The 22,022-nt window shown below is 37.9% G+C and overlaps 1 long non-coding RNA gene across 1 annotated transcript in view; it reads right to left on the minus strand.

The window, feature by feature from the left end:
* The window catches only part of LOC115410042 (uncharacterized), a 77,984-nt gene extending 64,055 nt beyond the window's left edge, over positions 1-13,929 (minus strand). Inside the window, exons 1-3 of the long non-coding RNA XR_003934043.1 lie at positions 13,776-13,929; positions 12,818-12,910; positions 11,935-11,975 (exon numbers count right to left, since the gene is read on the minus strand). This is a non-coding gene — a long non-coding RNA (uncharacterized LOC115410042). The remainder of the gene's footprint in view (positions 1-11,934; positions 11,976-12,817; positions 12,911-13,775) is intronic.
* Between the last annotated feature and the right edge of the window lie 8,093 nt (positions 13,930-22,022).

A 22,022-nucleotide genomic window follows, 5' to 3' on the forward strand; every position in this document is an offset into this window, starting at 1 on the left:
GCTGTCTTGACTGGAGGTGTGGTCTGACTGGAGCTGTCTGTCTGTCTGTTTTGTTAAATAAATCAAAACTCTGATAGTCTAACTTAGTAGATGAGTGAGCTGTCATATAGACCTGTCAATCAAAGCCCAACCCTGCAGATATAACAGCTTCTATTCCCCCTGGGAACTTATTAACAGTGGGGAAAAAATAAAGATGGACTACCAAATCAGTTATGAGAGCATCCAGATATAACAAATGACAACAGAATAAGTCCTTTTCAGAGACACTCTCAGTGGCCATCAGCTGTTTTACAACTTTAAGATATTATGCATTGGCTTCATTTTGGAGCTGTGGTCCTTGCCCATTGACCTGGTATGAACACTAGATAAATTTTGCTCTTGTCAACAAAGACTGAATAGACAATGGACTATCATGTTGCATTTTTAGTAAGTGGAAAGGGCTCGGCTCGACTCGACTCGGGTACCAGATACTATTCTTGGAGACCGTTTCCAATACAGGATACTACCGACTTTAGAGTACCTAGACGTCATAGCGATGCGGTGCGTAACTTCCATGATGTCTGCTCAGAGAATTGCTGATAAACTCGCTCGTTACCCCTCAAGCTCAAGCTGAATTTTTTTGTTGGCCACCAAGGACAAAAATGTTTGAACCTCCTCGACCGACCACGGTGTAGTTTTGTGGACTACCATCATGTGGATAAACCTACTGGTATATTTACTGTAAACTTCCGCATTTGTTTTTTTAAGACACAATGATAATGCAATAACGCAGACACAACTCTCTGACCAATCAGTGGTCTGCAGTGTTTACACATCACATTTTAGTATCTCTTCCCCTGTTTTGGAGCCTCAGAGGAGCAGATACCAAAAAACTAGAACTGGGTACCAGATTCCAGGTTCATTTACGTAATGAAAATGCAAAAAGGCAGAGTCAAGTCGAGCCGGTACCATGTAGGTGAAATGACAGCAGTAGATCCTTGATGGCAGTAATAGAACTAGTGGAAGCAATCTCAACCAGCATAGACAATGGAGAATACACTGTGGGGGTCTTTATTGATCTCAAGAAGGCCTTTGATACTATAGACCATTGCACACTCTTATAAAAAATGAAGAGGTATGGTGTTAGAGGAGTAGTCCATAAATGGCTCAAAAGCTACTTGGGCGACAGGGAGCAGTATGTGCACAAAATAACTCATGGAGTCCCCCAAGGTTCTGTGCTGGGTCCCAAACTCTTTATCCTGTACATAAATGATATCTGTGATGCACTGCCATTGCTTAAATGTGTCCTATTGGCTGACGATACAAGTCTACATAGCGCCGGAAAAAAATTTGGGCAGCTTTTATGTGCAGTGGAAAAAGAATTAGAGACCCTCAAAAAGTGTTTTGATATTAACAAATTATTAGTGAATCTATGTAAAACAAAATACATTATATTTGGCAATAGAAAAATTACTAAACCAGTCCAACTATTGATAAATGGTGTTGAAATCAAACAAGTTTATGAACATAAATTCTCATACTTAACATGTCGTGTGGAGGTATGAGGAAACACATACAAAACAATCATCAAACCAATATTCACCCTGCAAAAGAAAGTCATTAAAATTATACATCAGAAGGATTACTTTGCACCAACCAATCGACTGTTCATCAGTACAAATATTCTGAAATTTGAAGATGTGGTTAACCTCCACACTGCTGCATTCATCTATAAGGTACACAACAACCTACTTCCACCATGCATACAGGAGTTGTTCTCAGTCAGAAAGTCCCAGTACAACCTTAGGGAGATCTGTATGTTCAGGAAATAAAAGGCAAGGACCAACACAAAAGGGCAAATGCATATCTGTAACTGGAGTAAAATTATGGAACAACCTTGGCAAACAATTAAAAACATGCACATCAGTCACCACATTTAAAAGGATGTTTAAAACTAAGGTATTCAATAACTATAAAATATTAGGATAAAGTAAGCCAATTATCAGTATGAATCTAAGATTTTGCTTATATTATATTATATATATATATATATATATATATATATATATATATACACACTACTCAAAAAAAGTTAAGGACCACTTTTTCATTTGTGTATAAGTTTTTTATATGAGGTGTTCTACTTCTGGAAATACCCCAAAACAACTGTCCTGAATGTCCTCAAACACACTGTAATCAATTTCACACATGATTGGATTCAATTGTTGCATAATGTCTCTGGCATCATTGCACATCCTGAAAACTGGGCCTATAGGGGTGTCAGCTGACTACGTGAAGTGGTACAAATGAATGTCTGAATGTCTTTCAGTCAGCTCCAGTGTGAGTATGGCCTCCTCCTGCAGCAATAACGGCTTCACAGCGCTGTCTCATGAGGCTGATGAGGCGATTGATGTCTCTGACGACCAGTGCATCCCATGCAGCCTCCAGAGCCACACCCAGCTGCTGCAGTCCATGTGGTTGGGATTCAAGCTGCTGGATACTCCTCCCCATCATGTCCCAGACATGTTCTATCGGATTGAAGTCCGGGGACTTTGCTGGCCACTCCATACGCTCAATTCCATGGTGCTTGAGGAACTCAGTTACCACCCTTGCTCGGTGTGGACGGGCATTATCGTCCATGAAAATGAAGTTTTCCCCCACATTTTCTGCAAATGGCACCACGATAGGTTCAAGGACTTCATCCCTGTATCTCACTCCTGTCATTGCTCCCCCAGGGACCACGCAGAGAGACGTAGTACAGGTTGCCATAGGCAATGCCTCCCCACACCATGATGCTGCCGCCTCCATAACGGTCATGTTCTGCAATACAGGGGTCGGCAATCTCTCTCTGGTCACATCCAGACTCTCACATGTCCATCATTGTGGTCAAGGAGAATCTGCTCTCATCTGTGAACAGAACTCGGCGCCATTGCTGTTGGGTCCATCTGACATGCTCCTGAGCCCAGTTGAGACGGATTCTTCTGTGAGCAGGGGTGAGTGGGACACACTGAGCTGGGCCTTCTGGCATGCATATTGGCTCGGTGAAGTTGGTTATGATTGTTTGAGTGGAAAACAATCACTACAGTTGCTGCAGCGAAGTCATTATTGAGGCGACGTGCACTGTGAAAGGGGTTTGCGGAGGCTGAGATTCGTCAAGTAGCGACATCTCTAGGGGTTGTTGCAACTGGTCGGCCACTGCGGGGTCTCTCGGAGTACAGCCCTGTCTCTCGGTGTCTTTGGTTTGCTCTGCTGATGGCACTGTGCGACACACCCATCATTCAGCTACTCTTCGCTGATTGAGGCCAGCTTCCAGCATCCCTAGGGCTTCTGGCAACTTCTGGTTCACTCAGGTGGCATCTCGGCATTGCTGTGTCACCAAGCTGTCTGATTGTGGAGACTAAAGGCAGAAAATGCTTTTGCACCCACTTTTGTACCACTTCACTTGGTCAGCTGACACCCCTATAGGCCCTCATTTCAGGATGTGCAATGATGCCAGAGGACATTATGTAACAATTGAATCCAATCATGTGTGAAATTGATTACGGTGTGTTGAGGACATTCAGGACAAGTTGCATTGGGGTATTTCCAGAAGAACAATACCTCATATAAAAAAACTTATACACAAATGAAAAAGTGGTCCTTAACTTTTTTTGAGTAGTGTGTATATATATATATATATATATATATATATGTACACACACACATACATATATATATATACATATACACATATATATATATATATATATATATATATATATATATATATATATACACACACATATATATATATACACATATACATATATATGTATATACACATATACATATATATACACACACACACACACACACATATATATATATATATATATTTATTTATTTATTTTTTTAAAATTATATTATTGTTTAAAACTGGGTCATCTTGTTAACTTGTTTTGTTTCTTCTTGTAAATACAGTAGGCATGAATGAGCTGTTGCTTCAGCCTACGCCTTTTTGCCCATGTTTAATACAGAAATAAAACTCTATGTATGTATATATAATGTTCTGTTAATGGACGAATAAATTACAACTACAGAAGGTATAAGGAAGATTTACATACACTTACATGAAGTTTCTGTTAAAGTCTTTGTCGATTAAGTTAACTCCCACTTCTAGGCTGATTGCCTGACTCACTTGTCTACATTCAGCACATCCAGTTTCCATGTTGAGGTCTTAGATAATTTATTTCCACAAAAATTCTTTGTCTCAGTCTTGATCCTTAGTGCCTCTCTTCGACGCATCTACCCCAGCAACACAGTGTAACACTAGATAGTTTTAGCTAAGAAATGTTTCTTTCTAACATCAACAAAAGAAATATGATGGATTATTTCAGTGTTGAAGGATGTTAGAAATCCCCAGACAAATCGTGGCACATTATTAAGTAACGAGAATGTTTTTTATATAACGTTACCTTATGCTTTGACGTTTTTGAAGGAGAACGTCTGCAGCAATACAAGCTGTGGATGATGAAACATGATCCTGTATTTAACACATACAGGTTAAATATATGATGGATTTTTCGTTTCACTATTTAAACATGGGAATCAAATTTCTGTGTCTGTGATTCAGGATTTCCACTGTGACTGTCACAAAATCAAAGAAATGAACAAACTGAAGCTAAACGTGATGTTTTCTGTATGTCAGCCTCTCACCCAACCCACCACAACGTGATCTCATTATTCCTCAGAAGAAAGTCAGAGTCTCTCACTGAGGCTGAACAGAATATTTATTCAGGTCATTACAGTCGACGGTCACATAACATATTTATGTTGTCGTTATGTTATGTGTTTTTATGGGAAAGCTTGAGAGTTCTGAATGTACAATACTGTGCAAAAGTCTGAGGCCACCTTTATCTTTGTTGTTTCTGCAGGGTTGAAAGGAACAGACATTTATTTCTCATTCTCTTTTCTTCACATAAAACAAGAAAATAGAGGAAATGTGTGCACAGTCTTAAAAGACACATAAAAAACTGATCTAAATGGACTGTAAAGGTTAAAGTTTCTTTAGTTTGACCCCTGACCCCACGACAAGAAGCAGCACAAACAATTAGAAACTTCTGACATATGCTGAATGGAACCAGGTATAAAACATCAGAAAATTAAGGCAGTAAATCTCATTTTCTCTGGATAAAGGGGTTAAAGAAATTTTTAAGTGCAAAAAGAGGTCACACTAAATACCCCCTCTTTGGTTTATAAAGTTTTTTTCCCTGAAAATTTGTTTTTGCTGCTTTACATAGTTTCACATGTCCAGATTGTATCTTAATACAGAGACTGAGAAATGCACGTGTGTGATCATTAATTCAATTTCAATTCAATTTTATTTGTATAGCCTAGTATCACAACAAGGTTATCTCAAAGGGCTTTACAGAGTCAGTTGGATGTAAATGTTGTTTTATGTGGAAAAAAAGAGAATGAGAAATAAATATGTCTGTTCATTTCATTAGAACTTTACTAAACCAACAAACCTACTGCTGGACAGTACTGTGCATTAACTTTTAACATTTAGCTTTTTAGTCATTTTAATCTGATAATTTAAACAAGAAGAAAGTGCTCATTGAGCAGGAGGTTTGTTTGTTTTTTTCTTGATCAATGGTAAATTAAGAAATGAGATGATTTTTTTTTTCACTCTCAAATACTAATTATTTTGGTTGGTGTGTCTCATATTTATAGATTTTACTCTAAACTTTTGTGGGTTCTGGTGAAGTTTTACTGATATAAAACATTAATGGTTAAAAGGGTAGCACTGACTTGCAGGTCAAAGTGTCCTTTTAATAGTTAATATTTCATTAGTGTAATAATCCATGGGGACAAAGATTTTTAGAATGACAGGACTTTTGTTCTCACTTGGATAAATTGGCAGCAGAGAGATCAGTCTTGTCTTAATGCCTAGAAAACAGCTGAAAATTATATTTCCAACTAAATGTATAATTACAGTTTATGTGTAAAAATTCAAAACAAATGACAAAAAATTAAAAACCTAGAAAAAATTACTTTAAAAATGATGAATTAGAATGGGTAACATTTAGCAAATGCCTTTCCTACAGGGATAATAAAATGAAGTTAACCTTAACATTGAACAGTTCTGTTATTATACAAATAATATCCAAGTAGGAAAGTTGTAAAATACATTTTTCTATCACAGTGACTTATTTTCTATCTCATTAAAGGTTTACAATGTAAGAATTAGGATGACTCAACTGCAGAAATGGAATATAATAGTCATAATTATGTCTTTCAAAAATGTTTACTAATGCAAAAATAGGAATAATTTTCATTGCTCTAAAGTCAGATATTTACAATCATGTTTCTGCAGTAAGTCCAACTTCTTTTTCCTCTCCTTTTCCATTTTACCTCATTTGGTAACTAGTGTCAAGGAACTGTGTTGTGCTATGGTTAAATGTGGACCGGAGTTATTATCCCCTGAACTAAAACGCCTACAATGTACAAAACAACCACTGGCTCTAATGAGGGTGTTTTCTGTGTTTTCCATGGCCACCACAGGGGACGGTGAGGAGAAGGGGGACACTAAATATTACACACTGATGCCTTAATAATCCAACCATCCAAATAGTGACTCTCTCTCATCATCAAGTACAGACTCAAGACTCACCTGTTCAAGACTGATTTCCCCACCATAATAATTCCCTAACATCTTACCACATTACTTGCACTTGTTTTCTTCTTCTTCTTTTATTGTCTTTTATCCTGCTGTTACAGTGTCCTTGGGTTTCATGACAAGCGCTTTCAAATAAAATTATTATTATCATTATTATATTGGTGGTATTATTATATGAAATGACATTGAAGAGCAGTAGACAGAGGGTTGGAAAAGTCAATAATTTATTTATTTAATTGGTATGTAATTATTGTGAAATATAATATATTATAGATTATGCAGGCTATCATTTAGAAAGCTACTATGTGTAATATACATCATTTTTCCTAATCTGTTTACTGTCTGTTATTTACATTATACGAGTTCAAACAGAATTTAATCTTATCATTAAGGAAGCATCAGTAATGTGTTATGTTGTATAAATGTGAGATTGGGGGTGGGATTTTAATACATATTCTTCTTCAACTCCTTTTTAAGCAGTACATATTGAAGTTATTTTGTTATTACTAGTGTACATGGCAATGCTATATTGTCTTGGTCACCTTTATTTATTTATTAATGTATTTGCTCTGATATGAGTTCCTTGTACACATAATAATGTTTTTGTTTTTTCTTCTGCTCGAAACAAATAAATGAATGAAATGAATTTGCACTTTCTTCTGCAGATTGTGTTTAAAATTTGCAATAATTTGGACAGAAACATATTACCATATGAGTGCAGATGCCACTTGTAACTACAGCAGCTCCTGGCTTGGTGAAGTTTCATAGGTTTCTATTTTGTCTCAGGAGTTACCTCAATATGCAAGGTTTAATGGATGGCATAGTTTTACTAAAATCATATAAAGTCAAACATAAGACGTGCTGTCTGTGTCTGAGCCAGTGTCTTTTTTTGTGTGTCTGTATGAGTGTCTGCTTGAGACAGTGGCTACCTACTGCGTCCCTCTTTAGTTTCCACTCTCTGCTCAGTTTCACTCTATTTCAGAGTTGGCTAATTAATCATGCATTATTGAGAGACAGAACCAGGGAGTGTAATAGCCTTCACTGCAGTCCCAGCACAATACAGAACAGGTCTTAATGACCACTGTGTGGTCTGTTGTGTGTGCATATGCATGTGAGGGGCGCTCAAGGTCAGGAACACAGTAAGTTTTAGAGCCTTTTCTTTTTTTTTTGTCGATCTGTTTGTCTCTTCAAAGGCTCGATTTTTGTTTTCTCTGGCAAACTGTAGTCATGTGAGCTCAGTTAGTGCTTCTCTAGTCTATTATGGGCTGTTTTTTCAATGCTGGTTTCATCTGTCTATAGTGTTTGCATCTTCTCTCACAGATCTTTGCTTGTGGTTGTTTGTGTGAGGTGGTCGAGCCCTGTGAGGCAGTGACTTAAGACAGAGTGGCGTAATCCTCTTTATCTCTTTCCAGTGAGATGGTTAGCAGCAGTTAGCCTGTTAGCTGTGTGTGACAGGCAGCCTGGCAACGCTACAAGTCACCTGCACTTTCCATTTCACCTCACCTCCCCTCCCTCTCTCTCTCTCCAGGACAGACAGCCAGACGGCAATGTCCTGTCGTGCACACAACACACACCTCCACCCAAACACTCGCCTCAGTCCCTTCCCTCCTCAACCCCTTTTTTCTCCCCGCCCACCTGGAAGATAACGTGGGCTGTCACACCACGTGCAGACAGAGCTACGCCGCTGCTTCCCCTCCCCACTGTTCCACACACAAACACACTCTTTCTCTCAGTCGACACACACACACAGACACACACACTCATGGGTTTCTGCCAGGATGAAGACCTTGCTTCAAGGGTTTAATCAGAGGCTAAGGGACTTCTCGTCTGCCGGCAGCGCTTTGAGAAATAACACATAAACGGAAGCAGCAGTGAGGTGCTGAAGCCCACTTTGCAATCAGAAACATTTTGAATACTAATCCAATCCAGGCAGAAGATGTGAATTTACTGAAGTGATGCTTGAGGAGCCATCTGCCCATTGATTAGTAGTACACCACAGAGCTCACTCCCCTCTCAGATGGCCAACCATGACACGCATATTAGAAACAATATTGATTCGCCTCACTGAAATATCTGAATTAGAATGACCAAGTTATGTCTCTGAAGATAAATGGTCCGATAGTCAAACAGAATCTGAAATTGAAATCTCCTCTTTTTCATGTATGAATGGCATTCTTGGATGATTGATTCTTGGATGGCAGAGTGAAAATACAAATAGAGTGAGTGAGCATGTTAAGGTGTGTATAGTGTCATTTTTATTCTTTACACTTGACTTTTGTATATGTCATGTGTGAATGCAGCACTAAGATGAGAGACGGCACAAAGCTCTGTGCCAAGTCTAGCCATTTTTTTCATCACATCTTAGGCGTGTGAGCCTTCATAACCACAAATGAACTTGTTAAACCAGTCATAAACATGTATGACTTTGGACATTGTCATATTTGTATGAATTACTTTGTATTGAGGCTCAAAGGTTTGTTATAGCACTGGGGAATGCAAAGTGTCAATCTAACTTCAAAGTACAATGTGAAAACAAAATTTAAATGTTATTTAAAAGGGTTAATTTATAGACTACATCTGATCCACTGGATTGTGGGATAAATTATTTATTTATAAAGTTCTATCTTGGGAGTAGAGATGTTCGATACCATGGATTTCCTTTCTGATCTGATAATGAGTAAAATTCAGGCTGGTATCAGCGATACTGATCCAATACCGATGCTTCGCACAAATACAGTTAATGTCTGGAAAATCTAAAAAAAAAAAAAAAAAAAAAAAAAAAAAGGTATTTAAAATCATAACTTCATACAGAATACAAGACATGAGAGTAATTATTGTTTAATTGTTAAGAACTATTATAAAAATGAAAACTTGCATATTAATTCACGGTACATGAACGTGTTAATATGAAACATGAAAATACTGAACATGTAACACTTCAACAAAAGCATCCAACATCGACACTTTCCGTCATTCACAAGTTTTTGTTTAGGAATAATAGCATAGTTACTTGTTTTCCCTTTAATTTGTTCAATATTTTGCTCAGTACAGGACTGCATGAGTCAGAGTTGACTGACTGAGAAGTGTGACGCAGTACACACTTACCAGGTGGAAGAAGAAGTAGTTCCCACCAATCGCATATCATTTGGACAAAATCCCAATAGTTTAGCTACTTTCCACTCTGTTCCTGATATACATGACCTCAAATGGCCTAAGAATCAAAGTAATGATATTTTGATTAGTGAATCGATTCTAGAGCGTAGAGATCTGGTATCGGATATATCGATATTTCAGGATCGATTCACGCATCACTACTTGGGACTGAATTTCAGTTTCTTACATCAAGTGAGTGGACCCTCCTTCATTGTTTCTGGACTTGTCCTATGGCAAATTTTGAAAGGAAACAAATTCTCTTTGTATTATTGGTACAAAGGTTAGAAAAGAGGAAAAAAAAGTTAGAAAGGATGTTGATCTTTCTGAGCCCCTCAACATTGAGTCAGTTAATGAATAAAAGTGAGTGATACATAAAGCAAAATTGTTTAAAGGTAATTAGCAAAATTTGTATCTGATGAAAGACATTAAAAGCATTGTTTCCGCTGTACATTTTATGCAGCATTTGGAGGGTGTAAAGTGTTCTCTGATATATACCCTAAAACTGACCATTAGGTGATCTGAAAGTGAGGAAACTGAAGCGTGTGCAAAGGTTTCAGTGTCTCTGAAGCTTCTGTGATAAAATCAAGAGGAAGGAAGAGGAAGTGTGTGTTCATACATTAAGGCACACACCTCATCTGACTGACAAACCTAGAAAACTGATTATCTTCTGAATAAAACTCCTGTACGTTCACAAATACCTTGACTTTCAGACTTTTCAGTTTGGTCTGACACCTCTCTTGGATAATGCCGTGGACTACACAGCAGGTCTTTGGGCAAACAAAAAAGGTGATTTCTGTCCAGATCAAACTGCACTGCAGTAGAATGTGAAAACACAATTGGCAGCAAACCTAAAAGAAGCAGAAATGGAAGATGGAGGGAGTTAAAGGGGTTTAGCAAGACTGGCATTAAATGAATAAATCCAGATATGAATTTAGGCAGAGCTCTGTTGCACAATTAAAAACTAAACTCCAATTTAAGATGCAATTAAACAGAGTTAAATCAATATGGAGATGCTTAATACCAAATCAAACACATCAATGAATCAATTAACATAGATAAATACATAATGCATATTGTGATATTTCATGATGACCTGACGGTGAAGCTATAATTTCTCCATTTTCTGCATTTTTCTACAACAGTACTGTGGCAATTTATGGAGGAAATGACAAATTGGTGGTAGTATATAGTATGGAAAGGGAATTATTGTTCTAAATGCTCTATATGTTGTTTTATGAAGTTCTTTGCTCTGTGCATTCAGTGAGATTGAAGGTGGAGAAGGTGGGCGGAGCTACATGTGAGATGCAGTAGTGTGCAGTGTGACTTCTCAGTTCTGTGTCAGTTCTGTGTCAGTTGTGTATTGAGTGCTGTGGTCCAAATCTGCCGTCTGCAGTCCGAACGTTACCTACTGAGCTAAATCTCCACTGTCTTTAACTCTGACCTATTTTATTATCTGATTGCCTTGGTACGTTTTGGGATGCAACAAGTTACCAGTTTAGGCATGATATAACAAGGGCGCTGATTGGCTCTGTGGTAATAGACAAACTGATATTTCGTGCCACAATACTGTGTCAATAGCCACTTTGAAAAATGTAATAGAATTTTAAGTGTAGATTTAGATTTAATTTTGATCTAATAGAAAAGTTAGGTGCAAGCAACAGCAGCGGCAACATTTAAGCAATCATTTAATCCAATGTAAAATGAATTCTTGTTGGTGTATCCCAGTGTTAAACCCACACCAACAATAACTGTAATCAGTACAAGTGAAAAGTAGAGCTGATGTGATGTTCCTGCTCATTCAGATGGTCACCACTATTGTTGTTGTTGTTACAGTTGTAGAGTGGATAATCTGAGTCGAAATATCATATTTACAGTTTTATGTATAGTTAGAATTGTTGTTTGTGGTGTAAATAGCCTTTTAATGTTGTTGCCATTTAAGTCTCTTCATCATCTCCAATAGTTTACAGTTATTTTCCAAGCTGACCTGAATGCCATCACCTGACTCACATTTAGTATGTCATCTTTTTTAAAATAAGATGACCTTTGACCTCTCGGGCACATAACCACCTGACACCACATGACATTTACATGGTTTGAAATGTGCAGTGAGGATAGTGTTTAGAGAAATGCTGTGAAAGCCTCACCTGACATCACAGCATGCTGGAGGCGCTCAGCCCAGGATAATCTGCGGTCGGAGCCAAAAGGGAACAAAGTCAAGCTCACAGAGTGAGGAGAGCAGCTCAGCTCATCTATATGTCAGGCTCCAGTTACACGAGAGGTGAGCTCACCTAACAGTATTTCTGCCTCAATCCTCTTCATCGCAGGAAGTGGTCACACAGATCACTGACAGAGGTGACTTGTGACCCGGAAAACGTGACTAACTAATAAACACATTGGAGTGTTTGGCACACTGATAACCTGAGCGTGTAATACAATATGCCCTTGTTTTTCAGCAGTCACTAATTGTAATCTAATTGCTCCTCAGTCTCCAGCCGAGGAAATTCATCATTTGGAGTAAACTCATGAAGAGAAACAGACGGAGGGAGCCAAGTGATTGCTCAACTTCATGAGTATGATGGAGGTGTTTTTCTGTCTTTTAATAGCACAGAATGGAGAGGGGAATCCTGATGATCAGCAGAACACTATTCTTGCCAGTGATGTCTTGAGTTACACCACCAGATACCACCAACTCACCGCTGACATGCAAACATTAGACAGCTTCTTACAAGGCTATAAAAGATACTTTACAAGGACTTGAGCAATAAAGCTGTTCAAGTTAGAAGCCTGACCTGTAATCAGGCCGTACAGCTGTGGGCAACACTTGAGACATTAATGAGAATATGATTGATCACATGGGGAGTAATTGAAATTGATTAATCATTTGAGAGTTGGAACTTAATCTTTCCAGTCTTCAGGAGTTATAGAGGTTATGAGCAGGCAGGAGTGAGATTCTGCATTATCATGCGTGCCGTAGGCGGCCCAACGGGCCAACAGAGCAGACCCTGATCAATACCAACAGAGACAGACCTGAGAAGCCTGGTCCTGACAGCCGATTACCATTCCCAACAGAATTCTGAAGTACAGAGTGGTGAGGCATTTGTCAGCATCCTCAAATTGTACCTGCAAGGAACATTTGATTTGGTTAGCAGGGACAAGGCGGTCACTGTTGTCAATAGTTAAAAGAAATTAGATGTTGCACACTAAAACTTGAAGCCCTCATGAAGTTGCTAGTGGATTTCTATTTACTTTAGCATTTTATTTAATTTACTTTTTATGTTTTTTGTTAAAACAGGTGTCTAGGGAAGCATACTGTGCTTTGATTGGTCGACACTACCTATGGAGCAACAACAAAAATGCAGCTACTTCCTGTTACCACCATACTTTATAGCCAGTTCTACAATTTTAAAACAATAGTTTCTCATTTGAAGAAAAATTATACACCCGAGTGCAATTTATCTTAATATTTTATTATCTTCTGAAAAATCCCAAACTCTAAGATACAGTAAAGTTTAGCTTGAAAAACATCTTTGATGAAGCTGGCTCAGATACTGATGTGAATGTTTTAAACAAGCCAAAGCATAAAAAAAAACTTAAACATTAAACTTAATTTCACAGGGACTTTACAGATTTGAGTGATAAGCATTCAAAGACGGATATGAACACATACACAGCACATCTGGCTCATCTGGCTCAGGCTACACACTCTGACAGGAAGTGGATTAGAGGGCCCAACGAGGACAAGCCCACAGAGAATGTTTATAATCTGCACATCCGCAGATCTAATGGAGACCGTGGCAGCAGCCTCGAGTCACACTAAGAGATCTGAATGAGGCAGCTGTTGTAGAAACTCAGCCAGATAACACAGCCATGCTGAGCACACTGTCCCTATCTGAAGGACTTATTGTAAATACAGCGAGGATCTCTACGCAGCAATTAGCTCTTATGTCATGACAGTAAGCCATAGCACACTGAGACCATATGTTACCTTTGTGGAAGCCGTAATAGCGGGCCATGATGTCAAATGTGTCCTCAGATTGTTTGAGCATCCATTTGCGTTTTAGAGTTGCTGTGTTTTCCCTGTTCCAGTCTCCTGGCACATCATCGCACCATGGCTAAAATAAACCATCTGAAAGCTCTGAGGCTTATAGCCCTTCTGTCGCTCACATATTAGGTGGGCAGAGGAGGCTTGACTTTTTAAGATAATTCCTTTCCAATTTGGCTGCAGCAGAACCTCTTACCTAATGAAAAAATTTTAAAGCAGGAATGAGATAGAGGGAGGAACATGAATATGCAGAGATGGAGAGAGGTTACACAATTTCATATTGTGATTAGCACAGTTGGTGTTCGGTGTATTGCATTTGCATCATCATTCTGACAGTAATTTTAAGGACAATTTGGGTTTACTACAAGTCATTCTTGCCATGTAGCAAAGGACAAAGAGTTTGGTATCCCTACCGAATCCCATATGCTGCTCAACAGACTTTGTGTTGAAGCTCAAATCCTTGAAACTCTCAATTAACCACAATATGTCAAAGGCAAATTAGTACATGATGTATGGATACGCACAGAGAATAGTTTTACCATTAGCTTGTTTTCTCTCCTAAGTACTCTGGAAGACATAAAGTTTGTTTAAATGTAGATAGTGAGAAAACATTTATATGGTCCTCATGTTCCCATTTCTGACAGATTTAATGCTTTTCATTTAATTGGACCACTCAAAGGCTGGAATGGCTGCAGAGGGTTGCTGGCCTCCACCCACCCCTCTTGCGCACATGTTTGATGAATTGATTAAATTAGATCCGAACCTCCTCTACATCCGTTAGAAGTAAGAATAAGTTTTCACCGATTGAGGTCCAAAAACTTCCTCACTCCCACGTTCTCAAACACTACATTTAGGTTGGCAAGTACAATGTTATTATTACTGACAGGGATAATGGCCAGAACTATGAAAAACACTCAAAGAGTAATGAATTAGAACAGGCCAGAGTCCATGTTTTGGATTAAACACTAGACTGACTAACTGCATGTAAAGTCCCCAATGTAAGTTTGGATTCTTTATTGCATTTTCTTTTTTAAGGATTTTACAATTTTAATATATGCAAATGTTCACCTCAGCGCTTCTTCCAAAGGCATCCAGACTCACTGCATCCTTTTTTGACGCCCGAGACAGTTGGTTTTACAGCTGCTTCTCTCAAAGTTAGTGTCACTAAATCACTGGGTCACTGAGCTGTTTTTAATGGACTGTCAGTTGTTAGCGTTAGATGCAGTAAGACGTAAAACATGCAACACCATGAAAATGATGTAGAAGTGAGGTAATACAAAATGTAGAAGATGTAACAAGCAGAATATAGTGTAGAAGTAAATAACACTGCAAGGTGTAAAATATGCAACAAAGTGAATATGATGTGATAGTTGCAAAAGACAAACAATACAAGTGTCATGGAAATATGTAAAAGTAAAAGACACAACACAATGTAAACAGTGTAGTATAAGTATAGTAAAAGACAGAAAATGACAAAATATTGAACAAGATGAAAATAATGTAAAAGACACAAGAGGAAATTGATTGATAACATGAAAGAATAAGAAAATCATGTAAAAGAAGCATCAATACAAAAAGAATTAGACAAGGTGACACTTATGTTAAAGTAAAAGCCATAAAATAAGATGCATTTTTGTAAATTTGGGTCCTGAGGAGATGTAATATTATTTATTTTTATTTTATTTATTTATTTATTTATTTTTGTTATTGTTGGGGGGGGGGGCTGAAAAAGTCTGGGAACTGCTAGTTTAACCCATAAAGACCCAGTGCTAGTTTTGTGGCAGTTGCCAGATGATTTTTTTCTCTCTATTTAACCTTTCTTAAGTGATTTATCACCATTTATTTTAATATTATCCTCTATATTTTGCTTTTTTTTTTTCTTTTTTTTTTTTTTTACTGTAAACCATGTATTTTCCTATATTAAATTTTCTATATTTGATTTAGATATTCATGAGAACTCAATTAATTCAAAGGTTATTATACAAAAACAGAAAAAAAAAACCTGTTTATGTTCATTACAGAGCCTCTGAATGTCCAAATGGGTCATATCTGATGACCATGAAAAGATGACAAACTGTATTTTATACCAATTATTTACATGTATTGATAGGATTAGTGGTTAAGAAGTTATTGAATATTTTAGATCAGTAGATGATTTTGGTTACCGGTGGAGGTTTGGGTTTTTATGGGTTAAAGAAATACAGTTAAGCCAGAGAGTTTGTCCTGATTCCAGAATGATAATGAGTTCAACCAGACCTCTGTACAGCATTGTTTTCAATCATGTCACCACATCGGAGGGAAAAAAACAAAGTTTGCTTATAATAGTCAATACCAGATGTCCTGTCAACACCTCTATCAAGTCATGCTTACAAAACTTACATCAAATCTCAAAACAAGAGTAATATATGTGATAAATTTTGAACAATTCTGGTCAGTTCAGTTTACCACATCTTATGACATAAAACAGTCACAGTTTTAATGAACTTCACTGTCTGCTGCTCTGGAAGAGGGACTGGGGAGATTTTTATGTACTTGTATGGCAGCACTGTAAATCTATTTTTATGTGTCGGAGCTTTGATGGTATTCCATAGATGGATAACCCAGGATCGACTCTGGTTAGGGCACCTGTCTGAGTAAAAATCTACTGGAAATTTAGCTAAATAAACCTGAAAAATAACAGGTGGACAGGGGATGAAAACTTTTTTTTTTTTTTTTTTTTTTTTTTTTTCAGGTAAGTGCAGGTTACTATGATGAACTCTGACTTTAAAATGTGGAGATAGTTGACAATGAGGCCACAAATTCACTTTTTTCCTCTTCACTTACATTTATTTGTATAACTCCAAAGTTGCCAAACATCACTGAAGTCATCTTCTGGCTCTGTCACTTCCTGTTGTAAGTCAAAGTGACATTACTTTTTGTCATTTCCCTGCAGCATGTTCCTCAAAAACAGATCCCCTCCCCCACATTTACTTTCACTAAACCTCAGTGTCTTATTGAAGATACAGAAAAAGTAAATGTGTCAACAACCCACCAAAATATAATAAAATGACAGCCAAATTGATATCTAAGGGCACATTAGCTCAGTGTCTGTCAAATGTCTGTCCTACCCTGTATTTGATCTGTTATTCCTCTTCTATACTAAAGCTGTGGTTGAAGAGACAGGAACTGGCTTTGAAAACATGTAATTTTCAGACATACTGTCATTTGTCATGGTAATGTCAGCAAGTTTCATTTTAATATCCTCATTGTAAGTAAATAAATAAAACGTGTGCAGCCTGTGGTTCATTAGTCCCTTAGCTCATAAACATAGCTTACTGTTCTTTTCAGCTTGTCAAAGTTTAAAGTCTACAGTTTTAACTTGATCACATGTATTAGCGCCAAACCATTCGCTTTGGCAAGGTCAGACAAGTTTATTAATTTAGCATAGCGTTTTTCTCTGGCTGGGAAAACCATTTAGAGAAGATTTAAATTGCATTAAAAAAAAAAAAAAAAAAAAAAAAACATTTTAAAAGGCAGAAATGTAATAAAACAGATGAATGAAAATGACCTTCCACCTACTTGAATACTTATACCTTGCTCCTCTCTGCACAGGTATGTCACAGCTCTGTGAGGCTCATATACAACAAATACATATTCTCAGCTGCTTTTACTCCCACTTTCATTTTGCATTTGGGAAAACAAAGTGATATGGAATAAGATTTAGATAGTAAACGGCATGTGTCCATGTGTGGACCAAGAAAGAAATTGCAGCCTTCACTGAGTTAATACAAAGAAACTAAAAAGGCAGCCATGGAATTCCACCATAAGCTGCAGAAACAACAGTAAGATCAAGATTTTGACACAGTGCTAAAGGATCCAGACGAGTGGTTCAGGTTGGGAGTAAAAGATAAAGCAGCTCAGGTAGAGTGTTATTGCATGACATTCTATGTAAAATGGGAAAAGCTGTAAACCATGATGATGATGACCACATTGAGAGCTGAAGTCCCCATGGAAAAAAATGAGCGACAGTCAATGGTGAGAGACAAATAATGTAATTTGTTTTACTATGTTTATTATTTAGCATCTTATATGACAACATTTAATGAGCACTAAATATAATATAATGTTTTGCAGGTTGTTGGTCAAATTATAATTTAAGAGATGCCAACGTAATGGAAATGAAGGAAGGGTGAATATTTATCTATCAGATTGTCATGGAGATTCAACCTAGATGTTGCTACAGAACAACATGCTAATCTTTGTCACACGTGAAAGCCCAACTCCACCTCCTGCCCCCATACTTACCTGTTGCTACTTACTAGGGCTGTCAAAATTAACGCATGAACACGGATTAATCCATCATCATGATTAATGTAAGTAAAATTTTAACACAATTAATTTATCTGCAGCGCAGAACGACTGTGAACATCTCTGGTAATGCATTTCAGGCAGTTTGTCCAAGTAGAGTTAGCGTCTGGCATGCACAAATGGGCAGTTGATTCGATAGTGACAGGCACCAGAACCAACCCATAAAGATGGAAGACACTAAACAGCACATTGGCCCTCTGGACAGAAATATGAGGACAAAAAACCCAAGATGGAACAGTCAATTGCCATAACTCTGCAGGAAGAAGTTTTCTTTTCACCAAAGCACTTCCAGCTTAAAATAACAAATTAACGCAAAGCATACATTAGTCGGGGATTCTGCTAGCACTTTGGCTAATGTGTCAGCCAGCTTCTGACAAATACGTTAAGTGCATATATATTCCCTTCTTTCTTGAGTCTGTTTGCTCATGCAAAATGAAACATGATTAATATAGATTAAAAATGAATGATATTTAATCGTGATCAATCGAAATCAATCCACAGCAACCCTATGATTAATCTGATTTTTAAAAAAAATTTTGCATTTGACAGCACTACTATTTACATTTTCTCAATACATTTGTATGGAACGTTGATGGATGTGTTTTATATTACCCCCCCCCATTTTGTTTAATGTCTGATGAAAGCCATTAAAATGTTTTCACACTGTCAACAAATCAAACCACAGTTAAAATCTTAAAACTCTGCAGAATAAACTCTAACGCACAAGTACTGATTCTTAAAGTTTTTTTTTTTTCTCAGTTTCACCAGTTTTGAGGGAAGAGAAGTAGGAGCTACTGAGAAGTTTCTGTGCACACCTGAATAAATACTGAAGGCAGCTCCTGGTGGCTTGGCTTTCATCAATAATTTCAACTTCGAGTTATATTCTGTTTCAGCCTAAAAGTTTTACCCATTGCCTCTGAAGGCACACAGACACAGTGAGGCAGACTGTGACGCCTCAGGGCTGGCCTTAAAAGAAAAAGATAGGAGTTAGTGAGGGAGAAGAAGTAAAAGGAGAAGGAGAAGACAACTGTTAAGACTCAATTGTTCAGTCAAAGTGGGTGGTAATGTTAACAAAAGAAAAATAGAGGAGGTAGTGGCAGGTGTATTTCAACTCTCCCTGGTTTGGTAATAGTGCCAGCAATTAAATTAGGCAAGAATCCCAGTGCCACCTCCAAAAAAACCCAGAAATAAATATCTGCTGGCTCTTGGTTTGATGAGCAAAACAACAGTTGTAGGCTCTCTGAGTGAAGCTGTGTTTTCTTGTCCCCAGGGCCCACAAACAGTGTGACTCAGATCGACTTCCCTCTGTGGAAGTGGTCATAGGAAAAAAAGTATGCAACAAGGTGAACCTCAACTGTGACAAGCCACTGTAAGGATAAGTAAATGATGAAACGACAATATTCCCTTTTCCCCAGCCTGTCTGCTAGGACCGTGCTGTAATTGGATGAGCAGAGCACATTTGGAGAAATTTTCCTCCCGATAGAAATGTTGAGGGTGACTTCAGAGAAATGTCAGCTAATTTAACTGCATGTCAGCGGCAGGCATAAAACAAAAGGCAGTTTATTTTATGCTTTCAGAATTTTTATGACAGCTCTCTTTCCACCTGTCAGGAGTAATGAAATAAGCTGCTCTGAGGGTGTTATTTCGGCATGTATGTAAATAGTTTGGATCTACAAAGGGAACACTGACCCATAGATAAAGTTTTAATGAGTCTAGCTGTGTGTCTTTACTACCATATCGCAACATTACTGACTTTTATCATGTTGACAAAGAGCTTTTTTTAAAGTCATCAGTCCATTGATATTAGAATCCAAGCCTCCATATTCACCAATAAAGATAAACATGAACTTGTAAAAAGTACAATTAAATATAACTTACACAGTGCAAAGCTAATAAACAGTAATGAATGATAACTAGCTCAGTCCTGGTTGTGCGTCTACCAGGTGTGAAAGTCATGACCAACCCACAGCAGCTGACAGTAAGAGTCTAAAAAAAATGACCTGCTGAAAAAGCAACTTGACAACAGGTGATGGCATGTGAAAGGGAGAACAGACCTTCATCAAGGCCAGTAGTCCTGCTCTTCTCACACTGCAATATGATTGAAGGTCCAATGTGTAGAGTTTAGAAGGGTCGAATTGCACAACTGAGAAACAATACTCATATTTATGTTTTTACTAATGTAAAATCATACAACAATGTGAACTGTTGTGTTTTCAGACCTTATAATGAACCCTTTATACCTCCAGTGGGAACAACCATATCGTACCAGGGTTACATTTTCCAATAAGCAACATGTAAAACAAAACTAAAACTATTCTGTGTTGTATGATAACAATAGGTGCATGCATTCATATGTAACCGCTCCAACCAACCACTGACCCTTAACCTTACCTTCAGCTTATTGTTAATTTTTTTTTAAGTTCATTCATTGTTTTTGCACTTTTGCCATATTAAGGTCCACACTAACATATAATATAATACAGTCGTAATAAAAATAGATCTAAAATGTCAAGGAAACTAAGACATAATCTGGGCTCAGTGTAATCTTAGGGGAAAAAAATATTTAAGCTGAACCATGACCAAGGAATAGACAGCATTCTTGTGTTGTTTTCAGATCAAACACACAAGTGCATCACTTTCTGCTTACAGAGCAAAGAAAATGTAAATGTTAATCCTTCAAAGCAGCTAACTAGGATGCTACAGATATAATTTTAACACACAGCTTGCTCACTTTGGAAGGAATGACCCAGTAATACCTCACCTTACTGACTCAGAGTCTTTGAGGAAGATCTTTGAAAGTAGGTCACTGCCATTTTTGGTGGCACAGATGTTCTGCTGACCTCTGACCTTGGGTTGTCTGTCTCAGACACTATGATCTTTACCAACCAATAAATCACATGAACTTAGCAACTGAAACCCTTGACCACTCAGGAGGTTCTCTGCATGTACACAAAAATGTGTGAACAGATATGTGTGAGCTCTTCTTGTTTGCTTGTTTTTTTGCAAAACAAACCACTTGAACAACCACGACTAGAACAAGCACATTATGGAAAAGTGATCGCTCAAGCTTGGTAACTCTCTCCCAGCCCATTCTCAGCCGAGGTAGTTACAGTTCACTAGCCTCTCTTGCGCACATCCTGTTTGTGTAAACAGAGTGTGCCTCATCAGTATAGCATTATATCCGTAAAAGTCTGCATTAGCACATGAATGACCATCAAAACAGGTGAATTAGAGCTCCAATGTGCTTTCAGTGTGCCTCTTCCTTTTGCCTCTTCAATCAATGCACTCCACAACCTCCCTGAGCTCCCCCTTCTCTTTTTCTTTTAGAGGGGATGGTTGAAAGCGGCTACAATGAAGGGAAAAGCGCCAGCTATTCCTGTCAGACCAGAAGAGGCCAAGCCTCAATGAGTAGAACATGCGTCACAGGTGTTTGTGCTCTCGTGATGTTTCTTGCTGGCAATGCAAGGACAAGATCCGACTTTGTTTTGCTCTTGTTCTCTACATCGCCCAGTGCATTTATTGCCTCAACTCTGTAGAATTAAGTGGAACAAGAAGTAGAGGAAAAAATACGAGGGAGAGCTACAGAGCAAAGAAAAAAAGGAGGCAGGGGAAGTGAGGGAGCATGGTAAATGAGAACATAAATCATCCGAATGAGACACATGAGTCAGTAAGCAGAATTATGGTCTGAATCTTACCATCAGCAACTTACTGTACATGAGTGGGGGTGTATCATCAAAGTCTGGATTCAACACTCAAAAAAATAAATAAATAAATAAAAGCTCAGCTGAGTCCAAACTGTGTGGTATCTTAAACACAGCTAACGAATAATAGATTCATTAAAAC

This window comes from Sphaeramia orbicularis, chromosome 19, assembly GCF_902148855.1.
Source record: "Sphaeramia orbicularis chromosome 19, fSphaOr1.1, whole genome shotgun sequence".
NCBI classification, from domain to species: domain Eukaryota; kingdom Metazoa; phylum Chordata; class Actinopteri; order Kurtiformes; family Apogonidae; genus Sphaeramia; species Sphaeramia orbicularis.